At 39.0% G+C, this 17,255-nt stretch overlaps 1 long non-coding RNA gene across 1 annotated transcript in view; it reads left to right on the top strand.

The window, feature by feature from the left end:
- LOC115607247 overlaps positions 1 to 17,255 on the top strand; it is a 158,848-nt gene that overhangs the window by 117,512 nt on the left and 24,081 nt on the right. Inside the window, exon 4 of the long non-coding RNA XR_003991150.1 lies at positions 11,802 to 12,096. This is a non-coding gene — a long non-coding RNA (uncharacterized LOC115607247). The remainder of the gene's footprint in view (positions 1 to 11,801; positions 12,097 to 17,255) is intronic.

The raw sequence follows: 17,255 nt of genomic DNA, 5'->3' as shown, positions 1-17,255 counted from the left end.
ATTGAGATTTCTGCCATATAATACTAGAGACTTTGTTGCAGTGACATTGCTGAGGGTAACCTTTCATCTGTGGTATCAATCTACCATAGTAGGAAAAATATGTTAGTGTGCAGAGAACACTACATGCTGCATCAGTGGCAATGGTAGTTTCTTTTTGTGTGGAAGTGTTGCTGTTTGTTTACATATTCTGTGATAGATGGTGCTTTACTGCTTTTTTTCTTGCAGGGGTACTGTATGTGGTGCTCTGTCAGAGGCTTGGCTGTAGAGTAGTCGTGTGCTAGTGGGAAGACTCCTGAAAGGAGCAAATTGCAGAGTTGTAAGAAAGAAGTAAATTTTCTTAGGAACCTAGAAGAGTCTGAGTGGAGCTGATACAACTCAAGATGTCACTGAAAGCTGCTGGACTTGATGGGCTGGGATTTCCTCTGCGATGCTCAGAAAACTGTGTTCCTGCCCTTCCTATCTGTGTCTTTTCCAGGGGCAGTGGGGTTATTGAGCATCCAGGAGTATTTACCTTCCATCTGGGCATTAGATATAGAGAGGGAGGTGCCAACATATCTAATGCTTAGGACATATGAGCAAATACTTCCTCTATAAGATCAGCAACCAAAGCTTTATCAAAGGGCAGTTGGTTTTCCATACATGTATAAGCTTAGGATACTGGGTTGCAGCAAAATACAAAATACAGAACTGGTAGTATGGCAAAGAAAGGAATATGCAAACTAAAGTTAGTGGTACAGCATTTTCAGACAAAGCCCTGAGCTATCTATGATCTCTTCTGTGCCAAGGATGTGGGATTTGCTGTATCTGGCATGTGCAGTTCCTAGGAGCTTGATTGTGAAACATGGTCATTTTTTTCCCCCCATTTTTCATGTTTTCAGTGTATCATGGATGCACATTGACTACAGCCTTTCTGAAAACTGGGGTAATGGAAATAGGGGTTAATCCCCCCCAAATGTGATATTTTCACTGATTGGAAAGGGCTAGATCAAGCTCTTCTGTGGGGAAAAAACAACCCAAGGTATGGCAGCATTAACAATTAGAAAGCTTAAATTCAGGAACTCTGTTTTCTGCAAGATTTGGTGCCACTGCAGGTGGACTGTGTGTGTGGAAAGCATGAAAGGTGACAGCTGGACTGTAAATTCATGCAGCTGCGGAGTTTCTTTGTTTTATGCTTGAATAGCATTTGGCTCAGTGGCATTTTGGTCTGTGACTGGACTCATCATACAAATAAATGCAATGTTTTGGTTTTGGCCCTGAAGGGAACAGGCATGTGTTTGTGCTGCATATGTTATCTGAGCAAATACAGACCTAACATCGCACTGTTACATCCAGGAGAGCTTCAGGTCACAGCATGGTTTCAAACAGCTCCTTCCAAGATGTTTTTGGTGGCTTTGTGGTCTATATCTACAGTGATGCCCAGGGACACAGGAGCCAGCTGGCATCCACAGCCTCTCAAAATCTATTTTGGTGGGCTTCAGTGGGATTTGAATTAGGATTTTTAGGCTGAAGTCCCCATTGCTTGATGCCAGTAATTGGGACAGTTATTCCAAAGTGTTCAGCAGTTATGATTTTCGTGACAGCCTTCATAGTCACATTTTCCAGAAAGTCCAAAGACCTGGTGTGTTTAGGTTATAAAAAAAGCAGTCACAAATGCATGTATTTGTATCTAGGAGATGCAGCATTATTAAATGTTCATTCTTCATATGTGCTTCAGATAATATTGGTAATAATAAAATGTTCTGTGGTACTGATAAATGCTGTTTTCACATATACATCTCTGATAGATTTTGGAGCTATCTGATAAGTTTCTCAGGGGAGCAGAAACAATTACAGTAGTTACACATACTGAATTTTCTTTCCCTCTTCCTACCTGTTTGCCTCTAATAAACAGAAAACTTCTAATTTCTTTTGCACTCTGGCATAGTAGAAATTAATGGAGTAAATGCACATGCTGTTTTACTTTGCCAGAGACCGGCTTATACAACAGATTTTTACTCTGTGAGACAGATTTTGCTGTATTTGTGCTTTTTTCATCTCCCCCTAAGGAGTATTAACTCAAAGCAATCACAAGACGCCCATCCTTGCCTGCTGCTTCTTGAACTGCTATATCCTCTTCTTTGCGTCTTGCTTCTCTTTTGAAGCTGTGTGGTTTTTTCTTTTTTCTCTTTTCCTTTTTTTTTTTTTCCCCCCCCCAAGAGGAAAGAGCAACAACCAAAAAAATCTAAGGGCTGTCTCCTTTCCTAAATCATAACTATTTGATGTGAGAAAGCTGAAGCATGTAAACCCCTTTTGTTCACACAGAATTTACTTTCCACAACTGTGTTCTTTCTACTCAAGTCAGGATAGGTAGAGTGCTCTGTAAAGTACAGTGTTGGAAAAGGGAGATGTGTACACGCTTGGAAAATGCTGAGCTGCTTGTGAAGCTATAGACACGACATGTTTATGACTTGGTTTTCTAAGCAATCTCCAGAGCCTGAACAGATTACAGTGATATTTTAACAAGGCTGCTGGCATCCATCACCAGCTTTCACTTACTGAGAAAGATAAAAGATGGAAGAATGTAATTATTTCCCTGTAAGCTAAATGGTAGTGGCTGATTGTCTTGAGAACTTTGATGCTTGAAACTTCTTCATCCCCTGGAAGGCAAACAGGTAAGTCTCATGGGTTTCTCTTCAGTGTTCATTTTGGTAAGGGAGCAGGGGCTCACAGGGGAATGGTGTCGAAGGGAAATGAGTTTGATATGAAAGCAAACTGTATTTCTTAAATTTTAAACATGTAGTATTGCACATTGTCATTTTCTGTCTGTCAGGTTACAAATCCACTACCTATAAGAAATATTATTGCATTCCATAGTCAAGATCTGAATCTCACTCCCAATTAATCCTGAATATAAGCAACTATTGTGTACATTTATATGCTATTGGAAGAGGATGTGTGTATCAGTCACCTGTGCATAGTGAAATATCTGTGTCTAAACCTTTTTCTGTCATCTCACAATTACTTCTAGATCAATTACTCTGGTTAAAACAATGTTATTCCATATGATAAATGCAATAATATGCATAAGATTGCATTTTCTAAAGACAATTTTTGTTGAACAGTTTTTCCCTGAAAACATGATTTCCCGAACTGAAATCTTTGGGCAGCTTATGTTTCAGATGAGTTCTGCATCATTGTAGAAATACTGTGGTAAACAAGGGGTTTCCTAGCTCTCAAGTGGGAATCTAACAGCATCAAAACCAGATATTTCTTTCTCTTTAACCCTGGTTAAAATACTTACTCTCTTTGACTAACGGCACTGCTGTGCCTCTAGAGGTAAGGCTTCCTATTTGAAGACTTTTAACCTAAAAGACCTGAAGGTCATTTAGGAAATAAAAGGACCCTTTGATCATAAATAGTTTTTGTCTTAATGAAGTTTTATTGTTGTCCTCTGGGAACATTTGCTTGCTTATGTGTTATTCTTATTGAAGGGCAAACATTTTACATAGTTCTCTAAGATTTTTGTCTCCAAGAATGACTATCAGAGAAGAGAGTATTTTGAGGTAAAAAATATTAATACTTTTTAAAATATGGTTGTTTACAGAAAGCAATTAATTTAAGCTCCGTTTCCAATCTGGCTCTGATATTTGAAAGAAAGCCTGCTGGCAGACACAATTAGAAATAAACTTCTAAGAATAATTAGATGTGTAATTAACAGAAGACTGAGTTATTATCACTTTCTCCTCCATATAGTAATTCTGCATAAAAACATGAGAAATGGCTCTCATTAAAATCACACAGCAGATCAATCCACAAAAGGGAGTGAGACATTAAAACAAAGCAGTCAAGATGTGCAAACACTATGATTAATTAATTAAACAGAGACCAGCACCAAGGAAAAGCCTAAAACAAATTGAATATTTAAGAAATAGATATATCATGTTTAGGGTGGTTTGAGGTTTTTTTGTTGTTTGTGGTTTTGTTTTTTTTTTGGGGTGGGGGAATGTTTGTTTTTAAAAGGGATACATCAGAGTACCTTGTGGATCTATATTTGTATATTTTGCTTTTACCATTTGGTTCTGAAGAATTCTTCTGCATACCTGTGCTTTATTCATCTGTAAAGTTTTCAAAATATTAATCAATAGGAGTGAGTAATTACTTAGGAAGGATTTAAAAGCCTGACAGAGGACGGCTGATGGAGTCTGCTTTTACCCCAGCTACAGAGCATTCTCTGTCGAACTTCAGGGACTTTCTGAGCTGTTTCGAGTGACTTTCACCAGAAAGCTGCTTACAAAGGTCTCTCTGCTAGTGGCAAACAGAAAACCAAACCAAACTGGCTTATGAGTCTTTTGTGAAGCAAAGAATAAACAGGCATGTTTTGAAAGGCTTTACCAGGCAAAATACAGTGATTCTGGAGAATGACAGTATTAAGAATAGAAATGCCAACAGTTAGTTAAACGTGGCTTCTGTCAAATTCCTCAAAGTGTGGTATTATGCCAACATTTATAGTCTGCATTTTAGAGTATTTAATAATGCGTTGGCTACTTTGCTGCTGTGCAGTATTCATTCTACCTCTAGCTGTGGATCATATAAATATTCAGGTTATTTTACTTTTCTTAATGCTTGGAAGTTAACCCAGGAAAGGAAATCTCCACTTCTTCTATTAAAGAAAAAAAAAAATTAAAAAAAAAATTAAAATAAAAATTTAAGCAAGAGAAAGACATTTTTATTCTGTAGTATTAAAGAGTAATGTCATGTAATAGACACCCAAAAGCTTAACAAAACTGTAGTAGGATTAGTTTAGCCATGCCTGTCTAGTCTGTCATTAGCATGCTATTTCATTAGCATACGATTATTTTTTTGCCTGGTGGGTATATTGCCTGTTAAGAAATAATGTGAATATTTATTCAGCAGTAATAACTTTCTGCTTAAGAGCTTTTTTTTTTTACCATGTGTGAACATGCTTATCTAGAAAAGGATTTCAGGCAGATGATCACTCTTGGGATTCAATGAATTCATGCATTGCATGTCCTATCTTACTACATGGCTGTACAGCAAGATTACTCTTTTTCTAATGCAATTCCAGTTCGAACTTGGACACTGCAAACATCACCGCCTCTCTGAAAATAGTACCTGTCTTCTGGAGTGGTTTAATCTACACAGGGAACTAGTCTGTTAAAGCAGCATTAGAGGTGCAAGTCTAACTCTATTTGGTGCAACAGGCTAAGCAGTTTTTGTCTGAGACTGTAGTAGTCTCCTGAGAGGCCAGTCCTCTTCCCATAGAAACTGGGGAGCATTATGCTCCCAGAGGAGTAGGATCAGACCACTTGTTTTGGCGTGTAACTTGTGTTCGGTATTGATGACCCAGAAAAATACAAATGCCACTGCATCTTGCTTGTACAAAATGCCATTTTAAGTCAAGATGTCCCTTTTAAAAAGGAGATGATTAATTTATGTTCCATTGTGTGCAAAGAAGTTAATTTCAAACCAGGTTTTCTTTTTCTAAGAAAAAAGATACTTAGTCTATGTATTTTCTGCAGTAGATATAGCTGTGCTACTGGCTAGGTAGTCCCATTTTTTATACAGCTATATTGAAATGCTATTTTTAGTGTTAGGGTGATGTAAGAGAAGCAGTACTACATTGTCAGTACACAGCGAATTTAAACTGAAACTAACTCGGCAATGGACAGTTATTACCGCTTATGTACTGCTACTAGCTACACTGGTGTAAATTAGGGACAATTTCATTCCAATAGGAGGTTTACTTTTCTATAAATGATATTCAAATCAGATCCATTAAAATTTATTTCAGACTAACTTGGGAAAGTATAAACAAGCCCAACAACTAGTAACCACAAGTTGTCATCTTTTATTATTCTTTAGTTAGCAGTTAAGTTGTAGTAAAGCAGCATTTATGGAAAAAGAAAGAGAACAACAGATCTAAAATATTTTGCATTTTTCTGGCTTTACTTACAATTGATTATATTATTTCCTTACCATTGCAAGTTTCGGGGGAGTATGATACCCTAGTCTGACTTGCACTGATGGAAACTAGAAAAGACTGAGACCAGTTGCCACATAGAATATTGAAAATAATTATTACAGTAATATTATATTAAAGTATGTTAGAAATAGTCTGTAGGGATTCTAAGTATACTGCATATAGATGGAGTTATGTGTACGTTCTCTGTCGTGCTCTTGGATATTTTTTTTTAACGGAAGTCTATTTTTTGCAGTTAGATTTTCCAATTAATTGCCGATGATGATCTGGAAAGGCACTCACTGGAACTCAGGCTCTCATGCATGTATTATGGCATTTCAACTAAAAAGACAAAAAATCAATTCAGTTGTTTGCACTGCAATTGACTGAATAGTAATTGAGACACAGGATATTGAAAGGTCAAAATGAGAAACATAGCCAGAAAACTTATTTGAACATTATTTTCACAGGGTTTTAATTAAAATTTGGTTCATAATTAAACTATACCTTCTATTTAATGCTTTAAATATTTTTTCACAGCCTGTGCATATCTTTGTATTTCTTTTAAAATTACTGTATCTTTTGCATACAATACTGCTTTGAAAAATCTAATTCAGTTCTCAAATGGCAGCTACCAGAAAAGGTACAGCTTGCAAGGAATAAAGTGATGGTCTCTATCAAGTATTAAACTATGCAATGAACACAAATATTTTGGTAAACAAGCTATTTCATTTGCTTCTAGCAGCCAGGCGGTACCGTAACAGGCAGCTGGGTGAACTGGGGATAAGGTTTCCCTCCTCACTCAGTTCAGAGCCTGCATGCGTGGCCCTCTGCACTGCCCTGTGGGAAAGCACCTCCTGACGAGAGTGGGTGCTGAGGCTGTCTGAGCACCCAAGGAGCAATGCTGGTACACCTCTGCTTCCACCTCCCCTGTTTTCCCTGCTTCTGACACTTGCAGGGAGATTCCTGGGAGATTTTTCTGCTTCAACTTAAAGCCTGACAGCCTGTGCCCACATCTTCCAGGTCCTCAGGGGCCTTTGTTCTGCTTCAGGCTAGAGGACAGTAATCACCCAGAACAGTAAGGAACCTATCCCTCACCACTGCCCTCCCTCCCTGCAGCACAGGCATCCACACTCAGCCGGAGGAAGGCACCATTTCCCTAACCTGGGCCACCACTTTGCACTTGCTGCAGCCCTCACTTGCCTTCTTCAAATGTCATCCGTCCATTGGTCTTTTCCTACACTGGAACATACTGATGGAAGAGACTTTTTTTCTTCCCATTCATCTCCCTGGGGGCTTACTCTTGCCAGGTCTCAGCAACATGGAGGAGCCAGTCTAAGATCTGAAATTGGGATTGTGCCCAACCAGTTGCCATGGCTTGCTGCACCTCTCCATTATGTTAATGCCCAAGCTCTTGCAGTATGGGCCTGATCTGTCTACAGGACTTGAACATGGAGGGATGCTGCCGGTCTGATTCAGCTGAAGTGACTGGTGGGACACCAGTTGTACCATTCCCCCGGGGAATGAGGGCTGACTGGGTCCTAGCTTGCTCTGGTCCTTAGGCTCACAGGACACTCATTTCCTCAAAGAGGATAATGCTACTATTGGAAGGATAGAAAGGTGGGAAGAGAAAAGATAAATAGAAAATGAAATAGGAACAGAACACATGCATTAGTCAGCCTTTTCAATGCATAATAGAAAGCATTTATATGAGATTAAATTCAAGCCTTGTGTAAGTGAGAGATACTGTATATGCTTTCTGTAAGAGACAGAATTTTATCTCTAAGCAGCTTTACATTTTCTAAAAATAAAAAATTGCACAAATGTTGACATCTCCAAACCTCTCTTTCCTCCAATTTAATAATCTGATGGCTCCTTCTTACATGCCAGTTTGCCTTCATTTTGAAATCACCAGTTGTTGACTTGTTTCCTTTCTATAGTTGTTTTGTTTTATTGCCTTGCCCTTCAACTGCACTTCCTTTAGCAGTTTTTATGGTATTTGCTCCAATACAGAGAACTTCAACACTGTGTTTGGTATTCCACCTTGTAAAAATAAAGTACAGAATAAGGTGCATTATTATTAATTTGTTGGCAGAGTTTTTAAAGATTGTACTGTTGAGGATGAAAATGGGCACTGGCATGAATGTAAAGGGATAAAGTGGAAAAGATAAAACAACTACAGTTTATCATGTTGAAACAAATCTTTCTTCACTGTGTGAAGTGAAATGGTGAAATGTACGATGCAATATGTTCATACACACTTAATGTCTTTGTAAGAATTTGGGAAATCTTTCCACCCCTTTTTGTTCCCTTAGTCTAAATGCTCGTACATTTTCCAGGCTTTCATCATTCTCAAACGCTTACTCCTCCTTATCCCCCCAATTTTTTCTCTGTTTCTATATTTTTCATGTACTATCTACCTGGAAGCTTGTGCTAGCTTCCCTCTTCTGTTTAGTCTTTCATAAATGATTATAGAAGTTCCAATGAAAAAGTAGTCTAAGAAAAAAGGAATATTGAAACACTATTTAACCCTATTATCACATCTAGATGAAGCAGTACCCCTTGTTTCCCTGTTCCTATGTATAGGTGACTCACTTCCTAAGCCAGACACTGTCCCTTTAGTACCTTTTACTTTTGCATGCAGTAATGTGCATTCCTATGTACACGTAATTTCACACTTAGTTTTCTATACTCTCACGATCCAGAGGTCAGTGTGTGATAAATCACTCCCTAAAAAGTGACAGAAGAGTAAAGGCTCAGATAAGTTTTTAAGCTAGAAAGGGACAAGAATAAGAACAGATATAATTAATTTTACAGACATGAAATGTAGTTGCACTGAGGAATGGAGGAGCTCTTTTCCTTGATTATTGTCAATAGGACAAGAAATAGTGTGTTTAACTTTGCAACAGTGGAGCTTAGAAATACCCTTCTTGTAGTTACAGTAGTGAGACTCTGCAATAAATTGCCTTTTAAAAGCATGGAGTCTCCAGAAAGGAGACTTGTAAGCACTGGTTAGAAAGCCATTTCCCAGAACCAGGATGTGTGAGATTGATCCTGCTGTGAGACAGAGGTTGGTTAGCCCCCTTTCAGCCCTGCTTTTTGTCATTCTTCAGCATTTTATTGCAAGCAAGTAAACTTGTGGGCTAAAGGAAGCAATGTCACATATGAGCAGTGACATGCAACAAAATACATTGTTTACATCAACAGCTGCTAGGGGAAACCTTGTTGGATTCATTCCTATCCAGGAACAAAGATGAGGTACTATGAGAGACAGGCAAAAGTAATGTCCAAAGAGTCAGAAGAAAAGATAAAGGGAGAATCAGTGATACCAGATTAATTTCATAAATCGGATACCATATAAAGCAAGAACAGTATGTTTAGTATGTGTGAGTTTAGTGTGCTTAATATGTTAGAAGACCTCTGGAGACACATTTTCATGGAGTAGGTGAACTACACCACCTCTTCCTTAGACATATCCTGCTGTATTCTGCTGGTAGGAGGTTAAATGACTTTCATTTACTAAGTCAATACCAAAGTTCCCATAGGACTCTGCATGCTGTACTCTGGGGATTAGAAATACCCAGTATATGCTTTTATCAATAGACATGTTGGATGAACTGCATAGGTTCTGCAATCTGTTTCATCTAGCAGCTCTGCTAACCTCATCTAATGGTCTTTCCTGAGCTTTGAATATATGTGAGGCATCTGGTATTGCTAAGAAAATGAGTCTAAATGGTAGATCTTTCTTTATAAAGCATGAAAGCAGAGTGTGGTGGGGATAAGGTACTGTCAGAAAAAATTAGTCTTTTGCTTAAGATAACCTGCCCCCTTTTCACAAAGACCTTGTCTTTGCCGTTTAGATAGTGCACACAAGCTATAGGTTGGAGTGTTTCAAGGGGAGAATTACAGAATTCTGTTTATGTGATTGCAAGCAAAGGCAGTCCTCAGGGCCTTGCCCTTTAACTTGTCCTAGCACTATAACAGAATAAAGAGCTGATCTAGCTCATGTCTTTGACAGTAATCGCGCGTGAGCGGCCTGGCCGAGATCTGATATTGCACTTCCTGCCAGGTCACAGGGAGAGAAATCCTGATGTCTTTTCATTTCTTACACCTTACCTGTGCAATGGAAAGACAGCTTAGCCAGTGCCGAACAAATGCCACAATCTGACTAAGGATTTATCCAAAACAAGAGCACAAGAAAAATGTCTTGTTTCAGACACTGTGGTGGTCTGGAGATTTTTTTCAGGCTCTAAAGCCACAGATATCAGTGGAAGCCCTGCCACAGATTGCAGTGGTCAGGTCCTGTTCAGGGTCCATCCACTTGGCAACCTTGCAGAAGTTCTCCATGTCATTCCTATGGGGCCATGAATTGAGGCACTCTAGGAGGAGCCCCTTTGAGCCAGCTCCAGGCTATGTGGCCTCATTGCTGCTGCTCTCCTATGAGGAACTTAAAAACAACATCGGTTAAAGCAATGACACAATTATGTCAGAGCTCCGTTTTGCAGTCTCTGGCAAAGACATTCAGGCCATTCCTCTGGATTGTAGCTCTGGCTTACTGTTGTACCCTTACAGCCAGAGAAGTATCTGCTCTGTCTGAAGTGCAACATGAAAAAGAGGTCAGAAATAAGTAGTAAATTTGCCTTGTTATTGCAGGGACAGAGCTTAAGTGGCTGCAGCTTCAACTGGAAAATCACTTTGAACCCATGAGTTGTCATAGCCATGAGAGTTGCTTGTTATTTTGATGACATCTTTGCAGCGTACCTGGAGAACCCAGAGGGTTAACTGAGCTTCACTTTTCAGAAGGAAGCTGCATCACCCTTGTTCACCTGCATCTCACCATGCCTGGGGGGGTTTCCCGTGCCCCCCTGGCCCAGGTACAGCCTGCAGGGCAGCTTCAGGACAGATGCCCTTTGGGGCTGCAGCGGTGCTCACCTGAGTTCTCCCAGTGCCGCACAGGGTGGGGGGAGCAATCCACATCCTCTCCCTGCTGCGTTAATGGGGGCTTTTTCCTTTCCTTGCAAAGCTTCCCTGCAGGGCAGCTGAGGGCATCCTGGGGAGGGTGAGGGAACCCTGAGGGGTGGACGGAGGTAGGGGACACCGTCCCCTCTCCCTGATGCTGTTGCTGATGCTATGCTGGAGCCCTCGTAGATGTGGCTCCCCAGAGTTAGTTGCTCAGCAACCAGAATCAATTAATATGCTTTGCAGAAAGTGCAGGGGAAGCCCAAGCTGCTGTCAGTGAGAAGGCAGGAGGCAGAGGGTGACTCAGGATCCCATTCCCTCCTGTCACCTATTTGGTCCCACCCCATCCTCTCCAAACTCGCCATTAGCCACTGTTCTTTTTCCATTTCTTCCCTACGATGACTTAGTGTGCGTGTCACCAAATTCTTCAGGCAAAGTATCTTCTTGCTCAAGAACTTTCCTGCTTTCAGGGTTTTGGTTTTAGATCTAATTTGTGGTTTGGGGTTGTCAATCTTCCTTCAACACTTTTCTAGAAATTCTAATATTCGTGTTCTTTGGGAAGGGAAAGAGACAGCTGATGTTTTTATCGGATTGTATTAAAGATTCCTCAGGATAAGAAGGGTTGTTTGGCAGTGCGCAGCTGAGCAGCAGTAATGAAAATGCATCATGTGTGAATTGGGAAAGTTTTTGCTTCTTCCTTTATTACAGGTAATCAGCACTGCATATATGAGACCAAAGAGGTAGTACTGATTATTGTTGAACACATAGACAATAGAATAAATGAGGGGTTGTTGTTTTCTTTTCTTCTCCTTTTCTGCATAGTAACTTCAGGGCTTTGGTAAGGTGTTATTTTCTTTTTTTCTTTCTTTGATTTTCTTTGGAGTCCCTCTGATGACACCACGAATCTGAGAATGAAGAACTTCTTAGAGCTGATTGGAAATGGCATTGCGGAGCTGAGACTTAACTGGAGGAAATATATCTCCTGAAGAAGAAAATATAATGCACTGTAAGGATCTGACTTCTGGTGAAAAATTCAAGCCTAGAGAAAACTTGTCTGCTTTGTTAGGAAGAATGGGTTGGACAATTTTCTTCAATTCCAGAGGATATCTGAATGCCATGCTGAGCTTAATCTCTGCAGCATGCTATGTGCTTCTCATGTCTTCCTGATGCACTGCATGGTAAGGCCTTTTTCTTCCTTTTAATAACAACAACCATATTTCTATTACAGTGAGAGGTAAAAGTAAAAGCAATAATCAAACGAATATTGAAAAAAATACTGAAAGTTAACAAAAGAATTTTTGTTTGTGTGGTTGTTTCCAGGAGCAAGTATCCTGATTACTGCAGCAGCTTCGTAAGATCATTTCTGTCTTTCTCCCTTGCTTTGTGGCTGTGTGTGTGTGTGAGTGTGTTTGTGCACACCTGTGCTGTCATTTGCACTTGGACTGGAACATTAGTAGCTGTATTGTACCTATTTCCATGCTAAAAAGGATGCTTAAGAATTTGCTTTGACATTTCTCTCTTTTTTTTTCTTTTTCTCCCTCCATTTCCCTCCTCCTGCTTCCTCTTTCTCCTCTTCTGTTTGTCTCTCTGGGGTCCCTGCACCTCAGTCATGTACTGACTGCTAGAAGGCAAAAATAGAAGGCAAAAGGAATCCAGTACCAATGTAAGAATAGTTTTGAATAAGTATTATCTGGGTAGATAAAAGCTACAGGAGGGATTAGAATGTCTGCAAGATCTGCAGGTACAAAAGATTTACTTTATTTAGTTTCCCATAGGGAATAAATATCAAATGCAGACTTGGATGCTGTGTTTGAGATACAGTGCGAGGCAGATCCTTCTGCACATGTCAGAAAGCCAAAAAATTACCACTGTGAATTATGACAATGTTACTCTTGATGACCCAAGTCATAAAATAAGCAAACCTAGTACAAGATGTCCTCATATCAAATAATTTTTGTCATGTATTATCAGGGTGTTGAGAATTATTATAAATGGCTTCAGTAGATGTTACGAGATATTTTTCATTAACAGCTGTAATGTACTTACATCTTCCTGGATGAAAGGTGCTAGGGGAGTACAAGGTGATGTTATTAAGTAACTACCCAACTTACTAATATTTAGGGTCATTATCACCAAATTGCCAAGCAGATCAGGAATTATATAGTGAGTGTACTGAGATGGAAGAACAGATTAGTTTTTCAGAAAGCCTGGTTTTCTTGAATCTCTGTTTCAGAAATTAGGGTAGAACTAAAAGATTGAAGAATGGTGATGTGAAATGTATGTATTTCTTATGCATTCTGATTGTTCACTGAGTTTGGAAGAGGGAAAGTTGAGTATTCTTGAGGAGCAAACTCTGGTAAGGGCCTGCCCCCGCTCTGGGAGTAATCGCTCGCAAATCTCACTGCTTTTGGGATTAGAAACAGACCAGGAGCGGGTTTGTGCAGCAGTTGTCACAGGCTGTCCCGCTGGGTATGGAGGTTATGGGTTCCTGGCAGCAGGTTTTGAGGGGGAGAGGGATGAAGAGAGCTAAAGTAAAAAGGCCAGGCCAGGCCAGGCCACACCACAGCTCATGAACAAGAATCAGAGCTTAAATCCTATTCAAATCTTGGAATTTTGTGGTAGTACCCAATACATCTCCTCCTTGTATGATGGACTTCATAAGAGAGTTTTTAGAGAGAGAATAGTAATGCAGCTTTTTCAGATCACTGCAGTAAGAGGAAACTGAGACAATACAAACACATTCCTGTAGCATGAAAAGTTTTCAATAGGGTTCAGAGGAAACAACCTCGATTTTAGGAGTAAAGGTTCAAAGTGTTCATGCATGTGCACTGAAGTAGATTTTTTGTGTGTTTTACCACCTAGAAGTGTGACTAATATAAGAACCAGTAAGGAAAACTGAGGAAGGACAACAAAACCCATAAATGTTATGGAAGTAGTCCCCTCAGCTCTTTATGAGAACAGGGACTTCACCCTAAGTTCAAGTTTCCCTATTCAAATCTCTCCTCACATCCACAGTTCTGTTTCAACGGGACAACTTGTACAAGTGTCATAGTTTCACGCTAGCCAGCAACTAAGCCCCACACAGCCACTTGCTGACTCTTCTCCAGTGGGATGGGGAGAGAATCAGAAGGGTAAAAGTGAGAAAATTCATGGTTTGAGATAAAGACAGTTTAATAGGTAAAGCAAAAGCTGTGTGTGCAAGCAAAGCAAATAAGGAATTCATTTACTTCCCCTGGGCAGGCAGGTGTTCAGCCATCTCTGAGAAAGCAGAGCTCCATCATGCATAATGGTTACTTGGGAAGACAAATGCCACCACTGAACATTCACCCCTTCCTTCTTCTTCCTCCAGCTTTTCATGCTGAGTATGACTTTATGTGGCATGGAATATCCCTTGGGTCAGTCGCGGTCAGCTGTCCCAGCTTGTCCTCTCCCAACTTCTTGTGCACTCCCAGCCTGCTCGCTGGTGGGGTGCTGTGAAAGGCAGAAGAGGCCTTGACTCTGTAAGCATTGCTCTGCAGAAAGGCAAAGGTCTCTGCATTATCAACACTGTTTTCAACACAAATTCAAAATATAGCCCATACTAGCTACAGTGAAGAAAATTAACTATATCACAGCCAAACCCAGCACATTCTCCTCCCCTTATTCCATACCATTTATGTCATGTTTAGGTCCCACACTATCCAACACATCCTCTTTAACCACCGCCACCCTTCCCATCCTTTCGTATAATATGCAGGTATCATTCTCGTACTTTATGGACCACCCTTATAAAAAGTCCTTAAAATGTCCAAAAATGTCCACAAAATGTCCCTTGAGTTAATTTAGTCCATGACTTGGGCTTCATCTGTTGGTCACTTAGGACAGGAGAAGTCAAGCCATCCCAATGAGTAAGAACTACTCATGTGGATAAATTATGAAAGGTTTCATAAGATCAGGCTCTTTGATTTTTATGGCAACAGATTTATTAGGCTTCAGGCATAATTTGTATTTCCCTTCTAAACAAATGCAGTTTTTCTTTACTCATGTGAATCCTTTTGCCTTGTAATTAGGACAAGAAAAATAGGTTAATTACATTCTTAAAGATCATGCAACTGTGCAGATACATTGTTAGTGAAGAATTATCAGAGTATGCAGAAGTTTACTTTTATTAGTGGTCTCCAAATCCAAGAAGTGTACTCTTACTGGACTCATTCATTGCCTTATTTGTTTTTGTGACAGTATTAACATTGCTACTAGGTATTTTCAGTTCTTCTGGCAACTAAAAAAACCCAAATAGTTCCTGTAAAATATCACTGATGTTATAAAAGTACTCACTATTATTAGGTTCAAGGATACTTACCAAGCTTTCTACTATATTAGATACTCATTTTTTAGTTAATCATGCTGTTTAGCTCTTTACTTGATCCAGGAACATTTTTACCCTTAGGGTTTAACAACACAGTATGAAGTCATAATTATAGTAAGCTTCCCACAGAATATAAATATATACTGAAATAGGAAGCATAAAATCATCTAATTTTCTTTTTCTGTGCAATTTTTTATGCTTATAAATGTCTGTATTGTTATGATATATGTTACATAACAAGTAATATTTCCTTTGTTGTAATTTGTAAAGAACAGTTATTTTTCAGAATACACAGGGTTTGCACATATAGCAAACTTTAAAATGCATCCACTACACTAATGCAGCAATAGGTTCACTTCTTTCTTTTCTCTATAATAGCAACATATGCATAGGAAGAATAGTGGATTATTTTCTAAAGAGTGCGTGATGTTGAGAGAGAAGGTTTTGCATGAAACAGGATGTTCATTGTCTTTAACAGATATTTCTGTCAATAATTTACTGTGACAGAACTTTTTCTTTAGTGACATTTTTAATCATTTAAACATTTGCACAACAGCTGTATTTGGCTTGCTCTGTCAAGTCTAAAGTAAAATTAGTAATTTCCTTTTCTTTTAAGATACTATTCAGTGAAGGTTTGATGCTGAAGACACATGTATTTCATTTCAGTCCATTGAACTGCTTCTTTAGATAAACTATGTCAGTTAGAGCTTGAACCATCTGCATTATCAGGGAAGTGATACTGAACAGTGGAAATACATTCCACACTTGCATCAACTATTTCTAGTAAAGAAAAATGTACTTTAATAATACAACACATAAGCAGTTCCTGTACTTGGAATGCCTCGAGCTATCTTGATTCAAGATCCAGCAAAAATTTTGAAAGGCCTGCAAAATCCCAACACAAACCAAATGAGTCTTAAGCTTTTGTTGTTTAAACATAAATAGACACAGAAAGAATATTTATCTGACAATTTCAGTAGATTGTCATCTGTGCTTTTCAGGATGAAAGAATTGAAAAAGCATATTGTTTTTAAAAAATGAAAAGCTCTACAAATCCATATGTATGGAAATATTGATTTCAAAATGACATGCCATTTCGTGTTGACATTTTTAATTTTTCACTTGTCGCAAGAAATTGTACTGATATCTGTGTATCTGTTTTTCTCAGTGAAAATTTGCAACACTGATTTTGTTGGATTTTTTTTTGTGACAGGGAAATATTTTGTTGTATATATTTTAATTAGATCTGTTCTAGCTGCCCCAATATTTATTGGCTTTCATAGGTCAGTCTTTAATTAGAAGCTCTCTGAAGGGCCATCTTTAGCAAAACATATTGTATAGCCTCGTATTACTGGTACTGAACAGCAGTTCTTACTAGGTTTATGGTAGACATCAGCTCTGATTGTGATTCCCTCCTTTAATTCTTCTTCGTGTTCAACAAAAAGCAGGCCTCTGTTCTGCTGGGTGCTTTACAGATATACCACAGGTACTTTCTACTACAAAAACCTTGAAGAGCCCTTCAAAAGGCATGCGGGCAAGGAGTAGAATTAATCGAGTATTAATATCCTTATTAAATAGATAAGGACCTGAGGAACAAAGAAACTGCCCAAAGCTATACTGGCAAGGGAAGAGTTCGGAATTGAACCCAAATGTCCTTATTCTTAGTTCGTCATTGTCCCCGCAAGGTTGCTCTTCATTTTGTTCTTTTTTTTTTTTTCCCCTTAGTGACTTGCATTTGGACTTTTAAGTTAATACTAGTTGAAATATCATGTGTAAAAGGAAATTCCTGATGCAGTTGTCCTAAAAATTCTTTTTTTTCCTTCCAGAGCCATTCCGTTTGAATGTAACCATTAATTTTGCAATTACTTTTACTACACAGGGGAAGTATATCCTAGATGAAACACAAAATTACTAAATAGAAGTATTCTAAACATGCCATACAGGTTCTGGGGGATGTACAAGTGTATCTGTTTATGCTGTCAGAATTTAGGC

The sequence above is a fragment of the Strigops habroptila genome, chromosome 4 (genome assembly GCF_004027225.2).
Source record: "Strigops habroptila isolate Jane chromosome 4, bStrHab1.2.pri, whole genome shotgun sequence".
Taxonomy (NCBI): domain Eukaryota; kingdom Metazoa; phylum Chordata; class Aves; order Psittaciformes; family Psittacidae; genus Strigops; species Strigops habroptila.
Note: the sequence above shows the minus strand (reverse complement) of the source record. Positions and strands in the feature narration are given on the sequence as shown.